This window comes from Diabrotica undecimpunctata, chromosome 2 (genome assembly GCF_040954645.1).
Source record: "Diabrotica undecimpunctata isolate CICGRU chromosome 2, icDiaUnde3, whole genome shotgun sequence".
In the NCBI taxonomy this organism is placed as follows: Eukaryota; Metazoa; Arthropoda; class Insecta; order Coleoptera; family Chrysomelidae; genus Diabrotica; species Diabrotica undecimpunctata.
In genome coordinates, this window is record NC_092804.1 from 25,678,953 (window position 1) to 25,697,975 (window position 19,023).

General features: G+C 31.4%; 1 long non-coding RNA gene across 1 annotated transcript in view; it reads right to left on the bottom strand.

Annotated features, from left to right (window-relative positions):
• Positions 1–340: 340 nt before the first annotated feature.
• Positions 341–19,023, bottom strand: part of LOC140433249 (uncharacterized) — a 182,079-nt gene continuing 163,396 nt past the window's right edge. Inside the window, exons 4-5 of the long non-coding RNA XR_011949898.1 lie at positions 5,547–5,758; positions 341–422 (exon numbers count right to left, since the gene is read on the bottom strand). This is a non-coding gene — a long non-coding RNA (uncharacterized lncRNA). The remainder of the gene's footprint in view (positions 423–5,546; positions 5,759–19,023) is intronic.

Here is a 19,023-nt window from a genome sequence, read left to right on the forward strand (position 1 = left end):
TAATATGATATTCTCTATGGCATATTTGATTAATTTATTCGTGAGTTACCAAATATATGACTAGATTTACCTCCTGTAGTGCATATATTGTAACAACTGCAACTGTGCAATAAAAGATTTGATAATCCGCGTCCTAATAGATATAAAAATCTCAGTGTTGTTTGGTTTAAGGCCACTGTCATTTGCTTTTAATTTATATAATTCAACTAATGTAAAATAACATTTGTCAAATTAGAAGAATTCCTAAAATATATCAGTATGTGTATATCATTATTATTAAGTCTGCGGTTATTTTATGTTTGTTTTAAGGATTGTTAAAGAAAAAACCAAAAATGGGTGATTTATATTGAACAAAATAACCACTTTCTAATATTTTAAAACTTATTCATGTGATCTAGAATCATCGCCTTCGTCTAGGAGACCTAAAAAATATATAAAATGGTTTATAATTTATTAGCAAACATATGATCTGTTAAAATTATTAGAAATCAAACAAAAAATTAAAAAATTTAAGTATTTGTAAAATATCACAAACTCTTCTTTGTGTCTGTAAAATATAAATTGCGTAGTATTAAAGGAGTTGTAGATAGAACCAATAACAATTACATATACCTACATGCATTAGACCATCAATTGGGATATTGTGTCTATGCTTAGGTTAATTAATAAAGAGAAAACGTTTTAGTGTTACAACAGGGAACATTACTGCTTCCCTACTATTTAACCTGCAATTGGAAGCCATTATTCAAGAGGCACTGGATTACCAGACAGCTGTAGTTTTACTACACGGAATTCCTATTAACAACTCGAGGTATACGGACGATATCGTTTTATGATGAAGAACATCGATGACCTGTAGAGATTAGTGCACTGCAAGTAAACTTTGCGGAGTTATTGAAGATCATGGACGAGACAGCTTACTTCAATATTTAATTAGATATACCAAATCGAAAAAAAATATATATAAATCACTAGAAAGGTCTAAAATCCTTTTACTTTGTTCGTATTTAAAAAATCAAAATATAACAATAAACAAAGATCCGACGGAAAAATAGCAAAAACAAATGAAACTAGCGTTGGAAAATTCAAAATCAATACTAAATTCAACAGAACTGAAATACCTCTAGATTATGATCCACAACCCCGTAAATTATACTCCTTTATTAAACTACACAAACCTGATCAGTCAATAAGACATGTAATTTTTTTCTATAGAGCTCCATCATCAAAAATTTCAAAAACATTGTTAGAAATGACATTAGAACTCACTAATTTTTACCACAATAGAACTAGTTAATAAAATATATTTTCAATTACCCAACAATTTGAGATCAATTTCATTTGACGTAAAAGATATTTTTCTTAGTACTTATGCATCCTACAGAAATTTTTGTTAGTGTAAAAATCTTTTGGACCATTATATTACAAATTCCATCATTATATGATAGTTCCTGTATACCTTACACAACTTGACCAATTACATTACAAATCTTACGTTACTTCACACCATATCCATATTGAGTTTATAATAGAAATAGAACAAAATCAATCCATAAATTTGCTAAATTTAAAAACATGAGTTCTCCGTTGATCATAACCTATTTCTACTGATACAACTAAACATAATTTATCATCCCATTCTACACAACATCAATTAGCAGCCTGCCATAGCATGTTATATAAATTAACAGATATTCCCATGGCAAAAAATAACTTCGCGATAGAATTGAATATCATTAAGCAAATACAATGGGTACAACGAACCATGCATTACAACCATTTTCATCACCAGTATACCTTTTGCTTGTTTTTATATAAAGACAAGATATCAACAAAAAGAGCCAAATACATAAAAAAGAAATAACACCAGTTTCCAGAACAAATAATAACTTAAGCAAATATATTAAGAAAAACGAGAGTCAAAAGAGAAAGCACTTACACAGTAGTGTATAAAAACTCACATGTGGTGACTACCCAAAAACTTACATCGGTCAAACTGGTAGAACCTTTACCAAAAGTATAGCAGAACACAAAAGGGCTTTCAATAATAGAAAAACAGATTATACCTGCGCACTTCACCTTCTAGATTATAATCATTCTTTTAACGACCAATTTCAAATTCTCCATAATCAAAATAAAGACCTTAAGCTATAATTATTACAATCTATTATGGAAATTAATAAAATAAAAAATAGAGATTTAATTTTCAATAACCAACTTGATGCAAACAGCTCTGCCAAACTTATTTAGCTAAAGATTATAGAGCAAAGTAAAAACACATCACTTGAGAAGGCACTCTGCCGAAACAGCTGTGAAAATAAATTGTAATACATGTTGTGGAAGTGTAAAAATCAAAAGTTTTCAGTGTTTTATTCTCGGATAAAATAAAATTCCATCAAGTAACGGTCGAATCCATCACTTAGTTTCTTATACTATTAAAATTAATTCAACATAGAAATCCAAATATGCTAGTTTTATGTTGAGGATATTTTCCTGAATTTCAATTTAAGTTTAAAGTTTAAATTACGATGCAGAAGTGAAAATAGAACATCCTTGCTTAAATTAGTGTTTAGATTGTCACAAAAAACAATTTGATTGCAGTACCGCGTTTATTTGTCGTAAAATATCAAATTTATTTTATATTTTGTATTACAAAGTTTCATAATTGTGTATTAAAGTGCGCTGTTAAATTAGAACAACCTTTAATACATCATTTTAATGATACGGTATTTATTATTTCTTTAGCTAGTACATTTAAAATTAATTAATGGGTTTTTAATTACAATATACGCATTAACTATATTTATTTATTATGTAAAATTATCTGATTTTATTTTTTGATACGTTATGACAATAATCTTTATGATGTAGAATTAGGTTTCTATCTTGACTGAGGATGTTTCGGTAATATTACTTTTTGTCACCTTACCTGGAGACTAGTTTTTTCTATTTGATTGACTATATAGGATAACGCATATGTGGAATTGTATTAGATATGTTTGTGAAGGTTTTTGGTTTCTAATACTAATACTCTAACGAAACTAAGACTAATACCAGTACTAATACCGAAAATACCGTTTCTACAATAATAGTAATAATAATAAGTTAATATGACTTAATGCGTGTGGTAGTTTTTTCTAATTTCTTCTATCAGGCGCGACCCCTTGCGAATGGGGGATGCTCTCTTGGTATTCGTAGCGACAATACCTAGAGGGTAACGGGGATACCTGTCATGAAACAAAAACTAGACCTGGCAGTATGTATAAAATGCACATCCATAAAAATGGAGTTTAAACGTTTATGTTTAGGGTTACTGCCTGAGGGTCGCCAAGGCACGTCTGGACGTGACAGCATGCAGGACGTCGGGGCAGGATGCTGAGGAGGCGGGCCCTCGTCATACAATCAGCTAGAGCTCAACAACAACAACAAGCTAGCCAAAAAGTTTTAATGAAAATATTTTTCGCTTTTATTATAAGGTGACAAACCTCGTTCGAGAAACGATTGGCTATCGACAACAGCTGTATTCCGAATTTTGCCATTATTTTTCCATTATTTTGCACTCTTTTCCACTTTTGAATCCACAGTGAAAACTCTTGTTCTACTGTGAAATATGCAGTAAGTAGATGGTCCAATAATTTTTTTTAATGCAACTTTATCTTCTGGTGTGTTATCAGTTTTAGGTAAAATAACTCGAAGATTAAATAGATTCATAACTTTCGGTAAAAGTCGTTCTTCTAAATCAGTTAAGATATTGTTTAAAAGAGGTAAATAAATAGGTCTTCGGAAATATTCTTCGCAAGAGTTAGCAGATTGGTTTTGACGACAGGTTTGACGAGAAACTATACGAGGCATTTTCAATTCAATGTCTATTTGTTCAGCTATTTGTTTACTTCATAGTAAAGTTTGCTAAAAACAGATTCAGCCTTTGTTATTTTATTTTGAACAATGCATTTAGTGTCCTCTATGGCCTCAGTAGCCTACTTAAAATCTAATTTGGTAACTGAAGAAGACGACTAAGTGATACAGTTGTACTTAAAACATCACTAAGACAAACTACTGTTTCACAGTTTCACAAATACTTTGGACAGCAGCCCCCAGTTCCTTTATTTGTATTCACTAACGTATCAGACAGAGCTAATGCAACAATAATATTCACTTTGATATTTATTATAGATAAATTATAAAATGTAGCACACAGTCTCAATAATTATAATACATATTCAAATTACAAACAACCAATTCGTAGACAAAACTGAAGATAAGAAATACCTAATACAAAATAAAAATGTGCTGATTTCGTGCGAAAAGTCATGTCATGTACATTGAATGAGCAATAATGTGTGGGCGGTAATTCTATCTCGTAGATAATCGAACGATTCTCTGGCACCCTAATGACGGATTAACAAAATTTGAAAATCGCGTAACTCTGAATTCGTGGAAGTCTTAGTCGAGGTATTACTGTATTTAGAATTGTTAATTTTTTTAAAGAGCAATTTAAAAAGGCTTCCGTATAATTCTACACTTATCTCTAGAATAAATGAGTTTGAATCATTTCAACTCTTAACTTCCTGCTTATAGGGTTGATGGATTTTAAATTATTTTTTTTTTAGGATTATTTGATATTTTGTTTTGGGGGTGGTCATGACCCCCGTCACCCCCCCCCCCCCCTTGGATCCGCCACTGCTGGGACCAACTATGCTCACAGACCAATCAGTAGCACATACTAGACCGGATCTCATACTAGTTAATAAACTCACTAGACAAACAACACTAATGGATGTGGCGATACTTAACAACAATAATCTGCCGGTATAATCCAACGAAAAAATCGCCAAGTATGGAGATCTAGAAATACAGATAAGAAAGCAGTGGAGAATGGAAAGTACCCAAATAGTACCTATTATTCTATCTACCACTAGTGTTATTCCGAAAAACCTCCTAGAAAACATAAAACAGATGAATCTAAGTGAACACCTGTATTGTCAACGTATTAAGTCACCTAGGGCTCGATAATATGGAAAGAGTCACACCAGAGCTTAATCGTTTTGATACCGTAGGTACCTGGGATGAGTGAATTTTCCCCTTAGACGTAGTAGAGTCCTTTTAGGAGTGTGAGCCGTATGGCTAAATATATGATAAGTTAATTTCTATATTTTAAAGGTCCTCATTTAAGCTCCTATATCTTTAATTTATAAACACTGACGATCTAGTTTTAAATATTATTGTTCTGATTACCTATCAATTGTTTTCCAAAAGTATATTTATCGTATTAATATGTTATTTTTTCACTTTATCCATTTATTAGTATCCGCCGGTCTGCGCCAATTATCCATTTTATCTTTTCTATTGTTACTATTGGGTTTCTGTTTTTACAAAATTTAATTATTTTTATTTTTTGTATTTTTAAAACTTACTATAAACAGCATCCCGATTTAACACCTTTGTTTCTTTTTAATTTAATAGAATGGAAGTTTTCTACATTTTTGTACGATAAACCATTAAATATTATTACTGAGCAATCCATTTATTACAAAAATATTTCTTACCTTAGCATTATATATATTCCTTTCTAGAATCCACGCATTTTTAGAATCCGCTAATTTTAAGAAACAGTCAAAAAATATAAAGGGTGTAGTGTATTTTTTCTTCCAGTTCTTAATAGGTATATTAAGGATTAACCATTGAATCTCTAACTCAAATCAGATTCATTATCCGTGAGGATTAAATAATTTTAAACCAGAAAAACCTGATTTCAATCCTGAAATAAAAAATAATATTATAAAGTACTATTTTATCCAGTATAGGCAATACATAGGTATATTAACGATTGTAAGATCAAAATATTAGTATTTATTATTCATTGCTCTAAACTAAATTTTAAACCATCAAAGGAAGCAAATACGCTACTGGACACAAAACTTTATTGAGTACTTCTTCTTCCGGTGTGCCTCTCCGGTACGGAAGCTGGCAAGTATCACTGTCATTCTAAATTTTGAAGCAACTACCCAAAAAAGTTATTTTCAGCTATAACTGTTACTGTTATAACATTTTTTTTTTCAGATTTTTAGTTTTTTTTCTGCACTCTATTTTACTTTGGATCATGATGCGCAAGAGTTTTCTCCACGCATTATATGTCCAAGATATTGCAGTTTTTTCTTTTATTATACTTTAAACTTCTTTTTGTTGCTTTATTTTTTCAAATATCTTAACGTTCCTAAAGTGATTTATCCTTGGAATTTTCAGAGGCCTTGTGTAGTTTGAGTCGAGTCTACCTATCGCTGCTTGATTTTGAACCTCGATTCAACTCAGAAACTATAAGAAACGTAACATCTAGTCAATTATATTTTTGGACAAATATCTGTTACAATTTTTTTAAATTTTTTTAAGTTTGGCACCTGCTTTCGCAATTCTAACGTTTATTTTGAAGATATGTCGATATCGCCAGTGTTTGCTGTCCTACTACTAATAATATTGCTATATAACCCAGAATATAAGTTTTTCTAGAATTTGTTGGTATGCTAGTGAAAAAGCAAGCGAAAAAACCAAAAAATTCCAGCAATGACCCATTTCTAGAAGAAAGAAGAATAGACTGAAAATTGTTTCCAGCTTGGTGTAACTCACCTAAATATTCTATCAAGAAAAAATCTATCTCAGGTCGGTATTATGCTTCCTGTATAGTTAATATACTATATAATTGCGCTACAGGCAATGCATCTGGGACTTGGTTGATGATTTTCAGCCTCCATTTTCTTTTATTTTATCCTAACGTTCGAATTTGTAATATTTAGTTTATCTTAATCTTCCTCCACCACTGTCAGCCATTGTCTTCTGGAAATTCCTATTTTTCTTGTCCCGTCATTCGTATTCGACTGCGATCTTCGACACTTTTGTTTGATGCATTCTTTATATATGGATGAACTCTGTCCACTACATTTCCACTATATCGTTCTTTTATCACTTCTCTTGTCACAGATCCCTTCATATATGATTCGCAGTATTTTCCTATCTTATATTTCAATCTTCTTTTTCTAAATTTTTTGTTCAGTTTTCACAATTCGTGTCCGTACAGTACTACTGGTCCTATAATAGGTATATAGAGCTTTCCGTTAATGTAGAGTTGATGGTATCGTTAATATTGCACGGTCTATGCACTATATTCAGAGGTAAGGCACTCTTAGGAGAAAAATGCAAGGTGCCATATCTCTTACGACTTTCTTTGCGAAAATCATCTGCTATCAAGCATCTGTTATAAAAAATGATAAACAAATTTTTATAAAACAAACTACATTGAAAATCTAATGAACGTTGAAGCGTTAATAACCCTTTTTCTATTGGAAATGAAAAGTTATCCTATTTTTAAAAAATAAAAATTACATTCGGTGTCGATAATTTGAGAAAAATTTGTATTTTTGTTTTAATTAGAAGGATGTAATTGCATACAGTGAGGAGTAAGGCAAGGAGACATCGTCTCTCCAAAACTATTCACGACGCTTTTAGAACAAACTTGTAAGAAGGCACATCTGAACGAGCATGGTATCAACATAAATGGAGAGAAGGTCAGTCATTTGAGATTGGCAGATGACATCGTTCTTATAGCCGATCGTATGGAGGATGCAATAATGTTTGAAACATTATATCACCTTTTTCGGAGGTCGGACTAAAGATTGATATGAACTAAACGCAAATAATGACTAATCTGGTGCTAAATCGAATATTCAAGTGACCGTGGAATAGGTATCATTTTGATGTGTAAAACTAAATTACGAGATTAAGTTTGTGATAATTATACTTTATTTTGTTTTATTATATACATTGTTAATCTTATTGGGCAGCAGCCCGTTAAAAATTAATAAACAAATAAATAAATATTTATTTTTTACTTTAATATGTCTCAATTAACGGAAAGTACCTATGCATTGTTGCATTTTATTGTAATTATAATTTCGTGGTTAATACATATCTTTCGATTTATTCTATTTATCCCTAAGATATACTAGCACTTCGCGATCCCGTTTTACGATTTACTCCACCGTTTATAATATCCATAATCACAAATTGGTCGTGATATCCCGTTACTCAGACCGAGACATGTCAAAGTACACTATCTTCCAAGTCTCATCTCATGCATATACATTTATCATGATAAAGTCGTAGATCTTTGAACCGCCGTATCCGTCTCACCTATAACGGTGCGCTTTTGGCTATTTCGAAGTTACGTCAGAACTTCTCATACGGGCAGAGGCCCTAAAACCTTCATGGAAGCCGAAGCTGCACCGTCTACTAAAATGTTGTAAAATGGGAATATAAAGCTTGCTGTCAGTCTTGTCTGATAGAAGAGTCGTTGATGTGTCACCAGTAGTTAGAAAATAGCGCGAGAGAAAATTCTCTTTTGAGTGGTTTGTGCCAGAATCTCTCCGACCCCATTTTTAATCGTCTTTTTTTCGGATATGTCTGCTTGCTGGTTGTGTTATATCTACGGTTACCAGGTTTGGCGTTCTTATCTTTATACACTGTAAAATTCGTACACGGCACTATGTATATATAATCAATTAAACATCACGTTTCAGTAGTTTTTTAACAATGACATTAAAAGTTGTCATTATGTCCGCCGTCGCTCTCATAATATCTAATTCCATAAGACAAAAAGAAACACGTAGCACACCCGATATTCTACTTTTGTTTGCAAAAAAATGTGTTTGGTATTTAATCCTATATTGCATGAATTTTAAATATGGACACTAAAAATCGTTTCTAGTTTTGACATAGCTTTAATGATAAATTTAAAAATTCCTCTAGACTAATTTTTGAGCCACCCTTTTTGGAAAATATGGAATGTGTACTGTGATATTCAAAACCTTTATTTTGTACGAAAATTCCTAAAACAATTATTATTATACACCGTGTGAGTGTATGACCGTTTTGGAGCGTATGTTCCTCGTCACCACAGATTTGCTTAAAAATTTGGATTTACCTTCTACTTCAATTTTGGACTTTTTGCTTTTATTTCGTGGGTAAAAGTCACCCCTTTTCGGTAATGAAAAAGCATACATTCAAAATAAGTCCAGAAATAGATTAATTCACTAATTGTAAACAAGTTTTGTTTATATAGTTTTTTTACCAAGTCAATACTTTTTAAGTTATTTGTGAGTGAACATTTTGATTTTCCAAAAAAGCACGTTTTTAGACGGTTTTTCACAAATAACTCAAAAAGTAAGTATTTTATCAAAAAAATATTTGTAGCAAAAATGGCGCTTATAATAAAACAAAAAAAAATTATATACTTATGAGGTCTGTAGACCCCATAGAAGCACAGTTGTAGCTCATGAAAAAAGTAGGTTCTTATTTGTCAAATTACAAATCAAATATTTCTAATCGATACCTTCGCCGAAAGTCCGTCTCTTTTTTGGTAAAAACACCGTGAAAATCACTTCCTAATGACCCAAATATCATTTATAATGATATATTTGGGGTGATAATAATCACCCCAAATAAAATTAATCATTACCGCTTTAAAGTTTACTTTATTTATGTATTGTGTAGATGATCTGTAAGTTTGACTGGTTCAAGGTGCTTATTTTTGAAAATAATAGTAGTAGTTTTTACCCCTAAAAAATTAAAAACAACCATCGGCACAAGTCCAATTTTAAAGTAGAGGGAAAGTCTAACCTAAATCCAAATTTATTTCCAAAAGTATTCAATGACCTTGTTTTAATTATAATTATTCTAGAGAGTGAGATTTATAGGCTAAACTGTGATAAAATCTTAAATTATGTTGTTTAATGTTAATTGACATTTATTGACTTCATTAGAAGATGATTTAAATAAACTACCCGCTTTAATTTACAATTATACAATTTTTTTTTTCTAATAGGGGAAGTTTTAATTCCTAAAAAATAAAAAGCAATCAACAGCACAAGTTAAAAAGTGAAAATTCTTATACAATTCGGTAGTGACACGGAAAATTACACGGTATAGCCGTATTTCACGTTCATTTACTAGCTAATACAAGTTGTAGTGAAACAAAATAAAAAACGGGTAAAGTAGAAGTTATACTTCTATACACGCGTTATACACTTCTATCCTTACATATGTAATGCTATAGGTAAGAGAGAGCAGAAAGGGAACAAGAATTAGGTATACAGGTATATGGTGCATCGTTTGCTGTATATAAATATTTGACCTGTAATAGGAGTATAGTAAGTAAATGAAGGATTGAATCAATATTTTAATGAAAATAAATAGGTATTTTTATTTTCATATAATGTATAAAAGGAGTTGAATGCAAAAATTTTTTTTTACACATATTCTACAGTAAAATTCATTGTTAATTTTGTTATTAATATAAAAATACAATACAATACACTGCCACATAATTCAATATTATAATACAATACAAATTAAAATGTAATATTCATAAGTATTTAAAAACGACAATATACATAAATTACGCATATGTTTAATTTACCATGATAATAATATTAATAAATATTAAATATGTTTACAAAAGGAATTTTTTTTTTCTCGAGAGAGAAAGAGAGAGAAAATATATCTTCTGTCTCTCTCTTACCTATATCTTACATATGTAATTATTTTGCCGATTCACTCAATATATACGAATACACACAAATTTCCAACGTCGAACGCGCGTATAGAAGTATAACTTCAAAAAATGTTTGTGGAAGATAAAAATAAAAAACCAACAACTCGGATTATGTTGAAATTTTCATTTTATTTTAAAATTTAGCATTTTTGCGTATATTACATATATTTAATAAGACTAACGTGGGGTTTTTAAATATTTCAAAAATAAAAAAGGAAATTCATAGGTATCCATTTTTGATAAAAAAAAATGGTCCTTTAAATATTATAACCTTTTTTTAATCGGCTTTTGTTGGTCATATATAGAAAGTTTTTTTGTTTAGGTAGGTACTCGTAGGTCTTAAAACTAGCAATCATAATCTGTAAGTTGGAAGCTGCTAAGTTGTTTAGGGTGCGCATTTCTAATGTAATAAATATGGGGCAATGGGCTTTTTGCGGCGAGGCTGTGCGTTTGACGAGACACAAAAAGTCATTTTTACTTTGAATAAATCATACTTTTTTTTTAACTATCTACAACAATAATTATTTTCAGTGCAATAAACAATTGTTTGGTGAATTCCAATGATTCAGAAACATAATTATTTAAATTATATGTAGATTTCTATTAATCGTGTTTAACAAAGATGTGAGATGAAGTTGACAAAATTGAGTTATTATAAGATTTGCATTAATCAGCATTTTTATTTGTATACAGACGTCTTTAAATCAATATAAATATTATAATTAATGTTCCAAAATACAGGTTTATGTTGGATCACATTGTTTTTATAGTCGTTTGGTATAATTAATTATGATTAGAATGTAAAACGTTTAATTTTTAATGTTATTTTATGCAGAAAAAGCTGTCATCACGTTTTACAGATTAATACACAAATGAGGTATTCAGAAGGTCTAACCAACTAGACCGTTAATATTGCAATACCTTTGTGTTCACGTCAAAACATTGGATATAAAGAAACGATAGTGAAACACAAAAGGACACACAGGATAGTTATAGATTACAAAGTGAAATTCATTTTTTATTCTCCAGGATGAAGGCATTTTGCTATTGGTAGCCCAAAAAACGGGTTTTGAATTTCATAATGAGTATAGAATTTTAAAAAAGAAACATTTTATTTGCAGTATAATTTACTCTTACAAGTTTTTATGGTATCCGTATGACACAATTTCACAAATTCGTAATCGAAAACTTCGTTCCTACTTAGCTCTTCTAACTTTTCACGCAAGACGTCTTTAGCGTGCTTGACCTTCCTAATGAGTGTATGGACAGGTACATGTAAACTCTGCAGTTTTATGTATACCATTGTTTGATACTGTCGAAGAATAGATACGAAAGTATGGACATTTAGTAAGGACAGTTAAAGGAAAAAAATCTCATTACTTATGTAGTTCTCTACCATATAATCAGTCATTTTCATAAGTGAAGGCAGGTTAGGGATATCTGCATGAAATAGTTGACAAAACAATCGCCGACTCGTTCTAGGCCCAAAAATGGCAAGCCAAATGAGTGATCTTCTTCTTCTTCTCGTAGCACTACAACCTGAGGTGGGTTTTGGCTAACTGCACAACTTGCTTCCATCTTGAACAGTCGTCCATAATAGTTGGGTCAGTGGGCAGCCCCATTGTTCTTAGATCTGACCATATACTGCCTCTCCATCGCATTTGTGGACGTCCTAAGGGTCTTCTTCCTGTGGGGGCTTCCTCCCATATTAATTTGGCAAGGCGGTTAATAGAGAGTCTATGGACATGTCCAGCCCATCTAAGACGTTGGGATTTAATCTCTTGGACTATATCGCTCGCTCTATACATCTGCTTGACCTCAGCATTTGTTCTCATTCGGTATTGGTTGCTATTAATATCGTGATAAGGCCCAAAGATTCTTCTGAGGATTTTCCTCTCAAAAATGAGTGATGCAGCCCCAAATCTCCCCTCTTGTAAATGGGTACCAAACCAAGTTTTTGGATTGTGCGAAACCAACTTTTTCAAGTAAAATAAAAACCAAATTCGCTTCTCAGATGGCCGAACGGCAATTACGGCCTTGTGAATCGAAATTTCAAAATCAGCCACAAGTCTTGATGAAGTTAAAACGACACCAACTTCTTCGAAGCAACGAATTAATTGAGTAAAGGTAGGTTTCTATGCATTTGTCGGGAAGAACAAAGAATATCAAAGACACGTAATGCCCATTTAATAAACTATGGATGGTAAATAATTGCAAGAAAAATTTTGGAGCATATTGAACTGTATCATCCATGTAATATGCCTCTGCTTTCGCCAAGTAACGTAAATTCTCAAGGAGGCCAACAATAATAATACTTCGTTGCGAATCGTTATACAATACAAAATATTTATCGCGGTCCGTCTTTAGATTAATTTGTCGGATTGCTTGATGCGCTTCTCCATTGTCTTCAGTATAGGTGGCATAAAAGGCAGACGATCGTTGCTCATACTGTTCTGAATCAAAGAGATGTCCGTTGTTGTCATGTGTTCTTTGAAAGAAGAAGTTGCAATCTTTTGGTGAATGATTTTTAATGGCCTCCCCGATAAGTCCTCTTCAGCTTTCATCTTGCAGGAGTTGCTGATGACTTGAATACGATCATGCAGAATTTGGAAACATTCAATGTTTTCTGACAGAACTAATATATCGTCTGCGTATCTAATTACATTAACTACCTTGTATCGAGATTTCGTGGATATAGCTAATGAAATGAATTAAATTCTTCTTCTTCTTGTGCCACTCCTATCGGAGATTGGAAATCATCAATGCTATCCTGACCTTGTTTACAGCTGACCTAAAGAGTTCATTAATGGTACAGCCAAACGACTCTCTCAAATTACGCAGCCATGACATTCTTCTACGGCCTGGATTCCGTTTTCCTTCTATTTTTCCTTGCATTATATTCTTAATGAAACGAATATTTTTATCATCTATTATATATTTTTTAGTATCTGCATTAATTTTACATGCAGTAGTTACTCGAATGTCTTTTCAAAATCCGCGAAGCAAGCCAATCGAACAAAAATTCTTATTTTAGAACAGGAATTTTTGTTTTCGCGCAATATAGCAGATGTTTAATATTTTCAGACTGAAGTTTAAAAAAAGCATATATACCTAAATTATCATTAATTGAGACAAGAATTTTGAATTGCCACTACGGATCCTTATGTTAAAATGGCTGTTTTTAATTTAAGCTGCAATGGAATTAACATATATCCCAGAAAGAATAATATTATGCTGACTTAACATTAGTATTCAGAACAGTTTTGACAGAGATGGATTAGCCCACCTAACCAATCGCATACAAATTAATTTTGCTGAATAATATTTACGTGCTTTTTGTTAAAGTTTTTTAACGTACTTTTTAATAATATTATTTCATTAACTTTTAATTTTAAGCAGATACTAATTAAATACATCAAATTCAAACAGATTTTAACCAATAGTGCTGAAGATATTAAAAAATAAAGAAATAAAAAAGCTAAGTTAGCCTAACTTCTAATTAATTTTGTAGATATCTTACATTTTTTTTAAATTTCCGATATTATCATTCGTTTTAATAATGAATTGCTTATTGTTCAGTTGACCAGATATCAATTAAGTCCGATTTTGATGGTATGTTTGAAATATAAATATATTTTTTGCTATTCTATCCACTACTACGTTTTGTTAACCACAATAAAAAGAACAGCGAATACCCCTGTCACATCATGAGGAACAGCGAAAGATATAAAAGATTTCCTAGCTGAAAAATCTAGGTACGTGGTTCAACACAACAACCACAAATCTTTTCAGAACAGCAGTTTGCAAAATACAGATTGCCATGATGGTCATCAACATCCGAAACGGATAGACAATACAAGAAGAGAAGAAGAATAAATTTAATATTAAGAATAATGAAGTTTTAAAAATTATCTAAAGGATTGCTACAAATAGCTTGTAATACTTCCTGAGAGTCTGGCACCATTAAAATATTCTCACAATAATTAGTGATACACTAAGTTAGTGGTTTCTGTGTGGCAGCAGCCTCGGATCTACATTAACAAATATCAGGAATTCAATATTTCTCAGCATAATTGTTGTTTGAAACAAAAAATGCGAAACTAGCGCTTTTATTAGTTTTTGATCCATTTTATTGTTAAATCTTCTCCTAATTTGTTTAGTATAGATTGAAATATCAGATTAGTTAAAATTCTTAAGTCTGAAGTCACAATAATGGTTGGTTTGTCTATCAGAACTTCGAGATCTTGTTCGTAGAAGGGAAATTTTGGTAGCTGCAAAATATTGATTGATAATGAATTCGTATCAATAAAAAATTCTGTAAGAGGATGAGAATTTTTTATCCTCTAGTAAGAATTTGTTAAATTTTCCGTCAAAAGTAAACCTATTTTGTGAACCATAAATATATTAAACAATCTATTTTATTAGACGTTTGTTGGCTAACATTTTTCTACGTATGTGTAAAGGTGGTTCTTGGGCTTCTGCTAGAACTGATTGGTCTGGTGAGGACATCATAGCTTCTAGACAAATGATTTAAACTGTATTCTGTCTAGAGTTAAAAGATATGTGTTGCATCTTGAACAATAACGAATACAGTCATAATCCAGAATAGATCATATGTAGGATCTATAAAACATTTAAGAAATATGTTGATCTGCACCCCTTCTTTTTTTTGGAAACGAAACGCAGAAGGTTAATTACTACATGCCACCCTTTTTGAATATAATGTGAAAATGAACCACGTCATATGCGCCCTTTAAATCTAAAAACAATATAGCATAAATTCGTTTTTTGACAAGCAGTGGTCAATATCCGTAACTAAATGTATCCAGAGCATCAACGGTACATCAACCTCTATGAGATCCATACTTTGAGTAAAAAAACTGATCTAAATATATTGCTTTCAAAATGATCCAATGAAAACTTAACTTCTTTTTGAAAAAATCTTGTAAATTGAATGAAACCATGTCAACTCGTACGCGTCAGTAATAGATAATATAAAAAAACTCATATTAGTGACAATTGCTTCTACGTATGTTGACGAAACCACTGATTCGTCAGGAAGATATATCGCTCATTTAATGATGGATGTTCTAAGCGATGAGATCTTACCAAAATCCTATTTAATTTTATGCAAGCAATTAGAAAAAACCAACTCTACAACAATATCACGTTTTATACAGGAAAAAATATCAAAATTTTTTCTTCCTGCAGCTGTTCCTAGCTATTGCTATTTTATCCAATGCTGCACCATATATTGTGATAAAGACAGTACAAAATTTAAAAATATTTCATAGCAACTTAATACACGTTACTTGTTTACCACACGGAATTAACAGAGTTGCGGAAGCTATTAGAATAAAGTTTCCTTTTGTAAACCCCCTCGTATTAAGCATAAATAAGTATTCCTTAAATCTAATACTTATTTATAGATTCGACTTTATAAAGAAATGCCTCTAAATATTCCACTTCCACCAGAACTCGTTCTAACATGGTTGGAAGCCGCTTTTTTCTATTCAGACTAATTCGGAGATTTAAAAAATATAATTGAAATTTTAACGGATGAAAGTTCCCAATCTCTGCTAAATGCAAAGAAACATTCATTCGTTAAATAAAATTTTAGTTTGTTTCAAGCAACCATTATTTATTAAAGTTGCTCTTGGTAGAGAGCATAGCCTTAATCAAAGAAATTAGATCAGCTTGTCAAAATGTTAAAGGTAACAATGGAAAAAAAATTCAAAAATTTGACACAATTACAAAAAAAAGGCAATGGTTTTTAGAAACTAACTTAGGTAAAATATTTTCCACCTAAGAAGACCACTTTGCAATTAAATGCTGGTAACTTTATTACTAGCGGACCAGATAAGCAGCGATATATATTTTACACTACCTTTATGAATAACATTTTACTGCTCTGTTGTTTCAATTAGTTTTAATATTTTATTGCAATAGTACGAATACGGAATATTTATTTAAACAGTGAATTTATTACGTGTTATTTATGTTAATTTTTTTTATTTCTTCTGACGTATCGTATAATGTAGGATTACCCAGTAATCAAAGTTATGCCTTGACAATAACATATTATTTGAAAAATGAGGAGTAAATACCATATGTCATAATAATTGTAATCTCCTTTATACACACTTTAATAATTTGTTTAGTAATGTATTTCTTAAATCCACATAATCATTGAAAAATGACTTATGCTGTTTAAAAATATCTTTCTGTTAAAGAAACTGTCATCGACAAAGAAGATTAAATTCAAACGTCATCATATTTCTCTTCTGTTTATCGTTAAAAATTAATTGATTATCGGGAGTTGTATTAGTGTTATTTAATAATTTAACAAAATACATAATCAGCAAAAATTTTATTTAAAACATGCGAACGGTTTTTGCAATCACAATCAATGCAGTGTTTATGCTTGTTTAACATTGGCTGTTAAATAATTTGTAGGGTGTAGTAGTTGTATAAAAGTACCTATTTGAGTAAGTTGAAAGAAAATAAAATACAGTCAAAACTAGAGTGTTATCTCCAGAAGAACGGCGTTTAGTTCTAAAAGTTCAATTTGAAAAGTTCGAAAGTTATTTTAATTTGGAAAAAAATAATATGGGTCCATTGACATCTGTTATGGCAGTTCAGAAACGCACATGCGATGCTTGCGGTATCTCAGAGAGGACATTCCGAAGAATTAATAACATTAGTGAGGATGAAATAAATAAAGTAAGCAAGAGAAATCGTCGACATCCAAAAACTTTAGATTTGCACCAGTCAATTAAACTTGAAATTAAAAATATTATATATAATATGTATAAAGCCAACGAACATGTAACAGTTAGTGCTGTTTTACAAAAAATAAAAGACAAGGAACTGTGTGATATTAGTTTAACAAGTTTGTGGAACTGAAACATTTAGGTTTTCGATATAAAAAGACAAATAATAGCCAAGTATTGTGTGAACTCTCCAATGTTGTTTCAAAACGGTGGCATTTTTTAAGAAAATACATGAACAATAAAACGTCTGATAGTCCGAGGCAAGTTGTATTTTTAGATGAAACTTGGATTTTCGCTAAAGGAAATATATCAAAATCATCCTGGCAAGATGGCACTACGAAATGTTATTCTTATAGTCGTTCCGGTAATGGTAAACGCTACATTATACTTTATGCTGGAAATGATGAGGGTTTTATTCCTGACGCTAGTTTAATTTTTTCGTCCACAAAGAATACAGGTGATTACCATGGAAATATGGATGAAAATATTTTTGAAGAATGGTTTTAAGAAAATTTGTTAAAAAAATTGGAGCGACCTTCTATAATAGTGTTGGATAATACATCCTACTACTCAAGAGTAGAAGAGAGATTTCCTTTAAGCAGCTGGACAAAAGAAGAAATAAAGTTGTGGCTGACAGAAAAGAAAATTTATCACAGTGAAATTTTTAAAAGTCGATTTACTTCAAATGTGTGGAGAGCACACAATTCAAAAGAAATTTTTTACTGACCAAATGGCTCTTTTGAGATGTGGTTGTATCGAAGGATACTAAAAATTCCATGGACTAGCAGAACTAGAAACGAAGAAGTTCTTCGAAGAATGGGACATCAACGAACTCTATTAAATATTATTAAGAGGCGTAAACTAGAATATATTGGACATATAATCAGAGGACCAAGATATGAGTTCCTTCGGCTAATTCTCAACGGTAAAATCGAAGGAAAGAAATGGATAGGACGGAAGAAACTCTCTTGGTTGAGGAATTTGCGGCAGTGGACAGGTTTGACAGCGGATCAATTGTTACACGTAGCGCAAGACCGAGATCAGTATAAAAATATTATAAGCATGGTAGTCGCCGACGTTCCGTAGGGATATGGCACTCTAAGAAGAAGAAATGGCTCTTAAATATGGCCATGAAGTTCTTCGACTTCCGCCCTACCATTGCCACCATAATGCAATTGAGTTTGTTTGGGGTATAGCCAAAAATTTTTATGATAAACATGCATCCAAAACAACAGATGACGCTAGCGTTCTTAGTTTATGGAAAGAATCGCTAGAACAAATAAAGGCAGAACAATGGCAAAATTGTATTAGACATATGGAAGACATAATCGTTCAGTCTTTTCAAACCGAGCGAGTTATAAATGAGCTCTAATTATTCGGATAGACAATTCAGATAGTGACGACTCTGATAGTAAAATATCATACAGTGAATAAGATAAATCGTTTGCTAAAAAGAAGTAACAAAAAAGTGTTTGGGGAATTCAATTCGGACTTTGTGGTGTGTTTTAGTTAAACGATAAAGTACCTTCGGTCTAATTACTGGACTGCATACTCTCAATAGCTTTGGTATTAATTACTGGAGTACACGTGTTTAAACATTTTGTTTTGCTGAAAACTCGGAAGTGATTTAGTGCCAATTTGTTTCTAGGT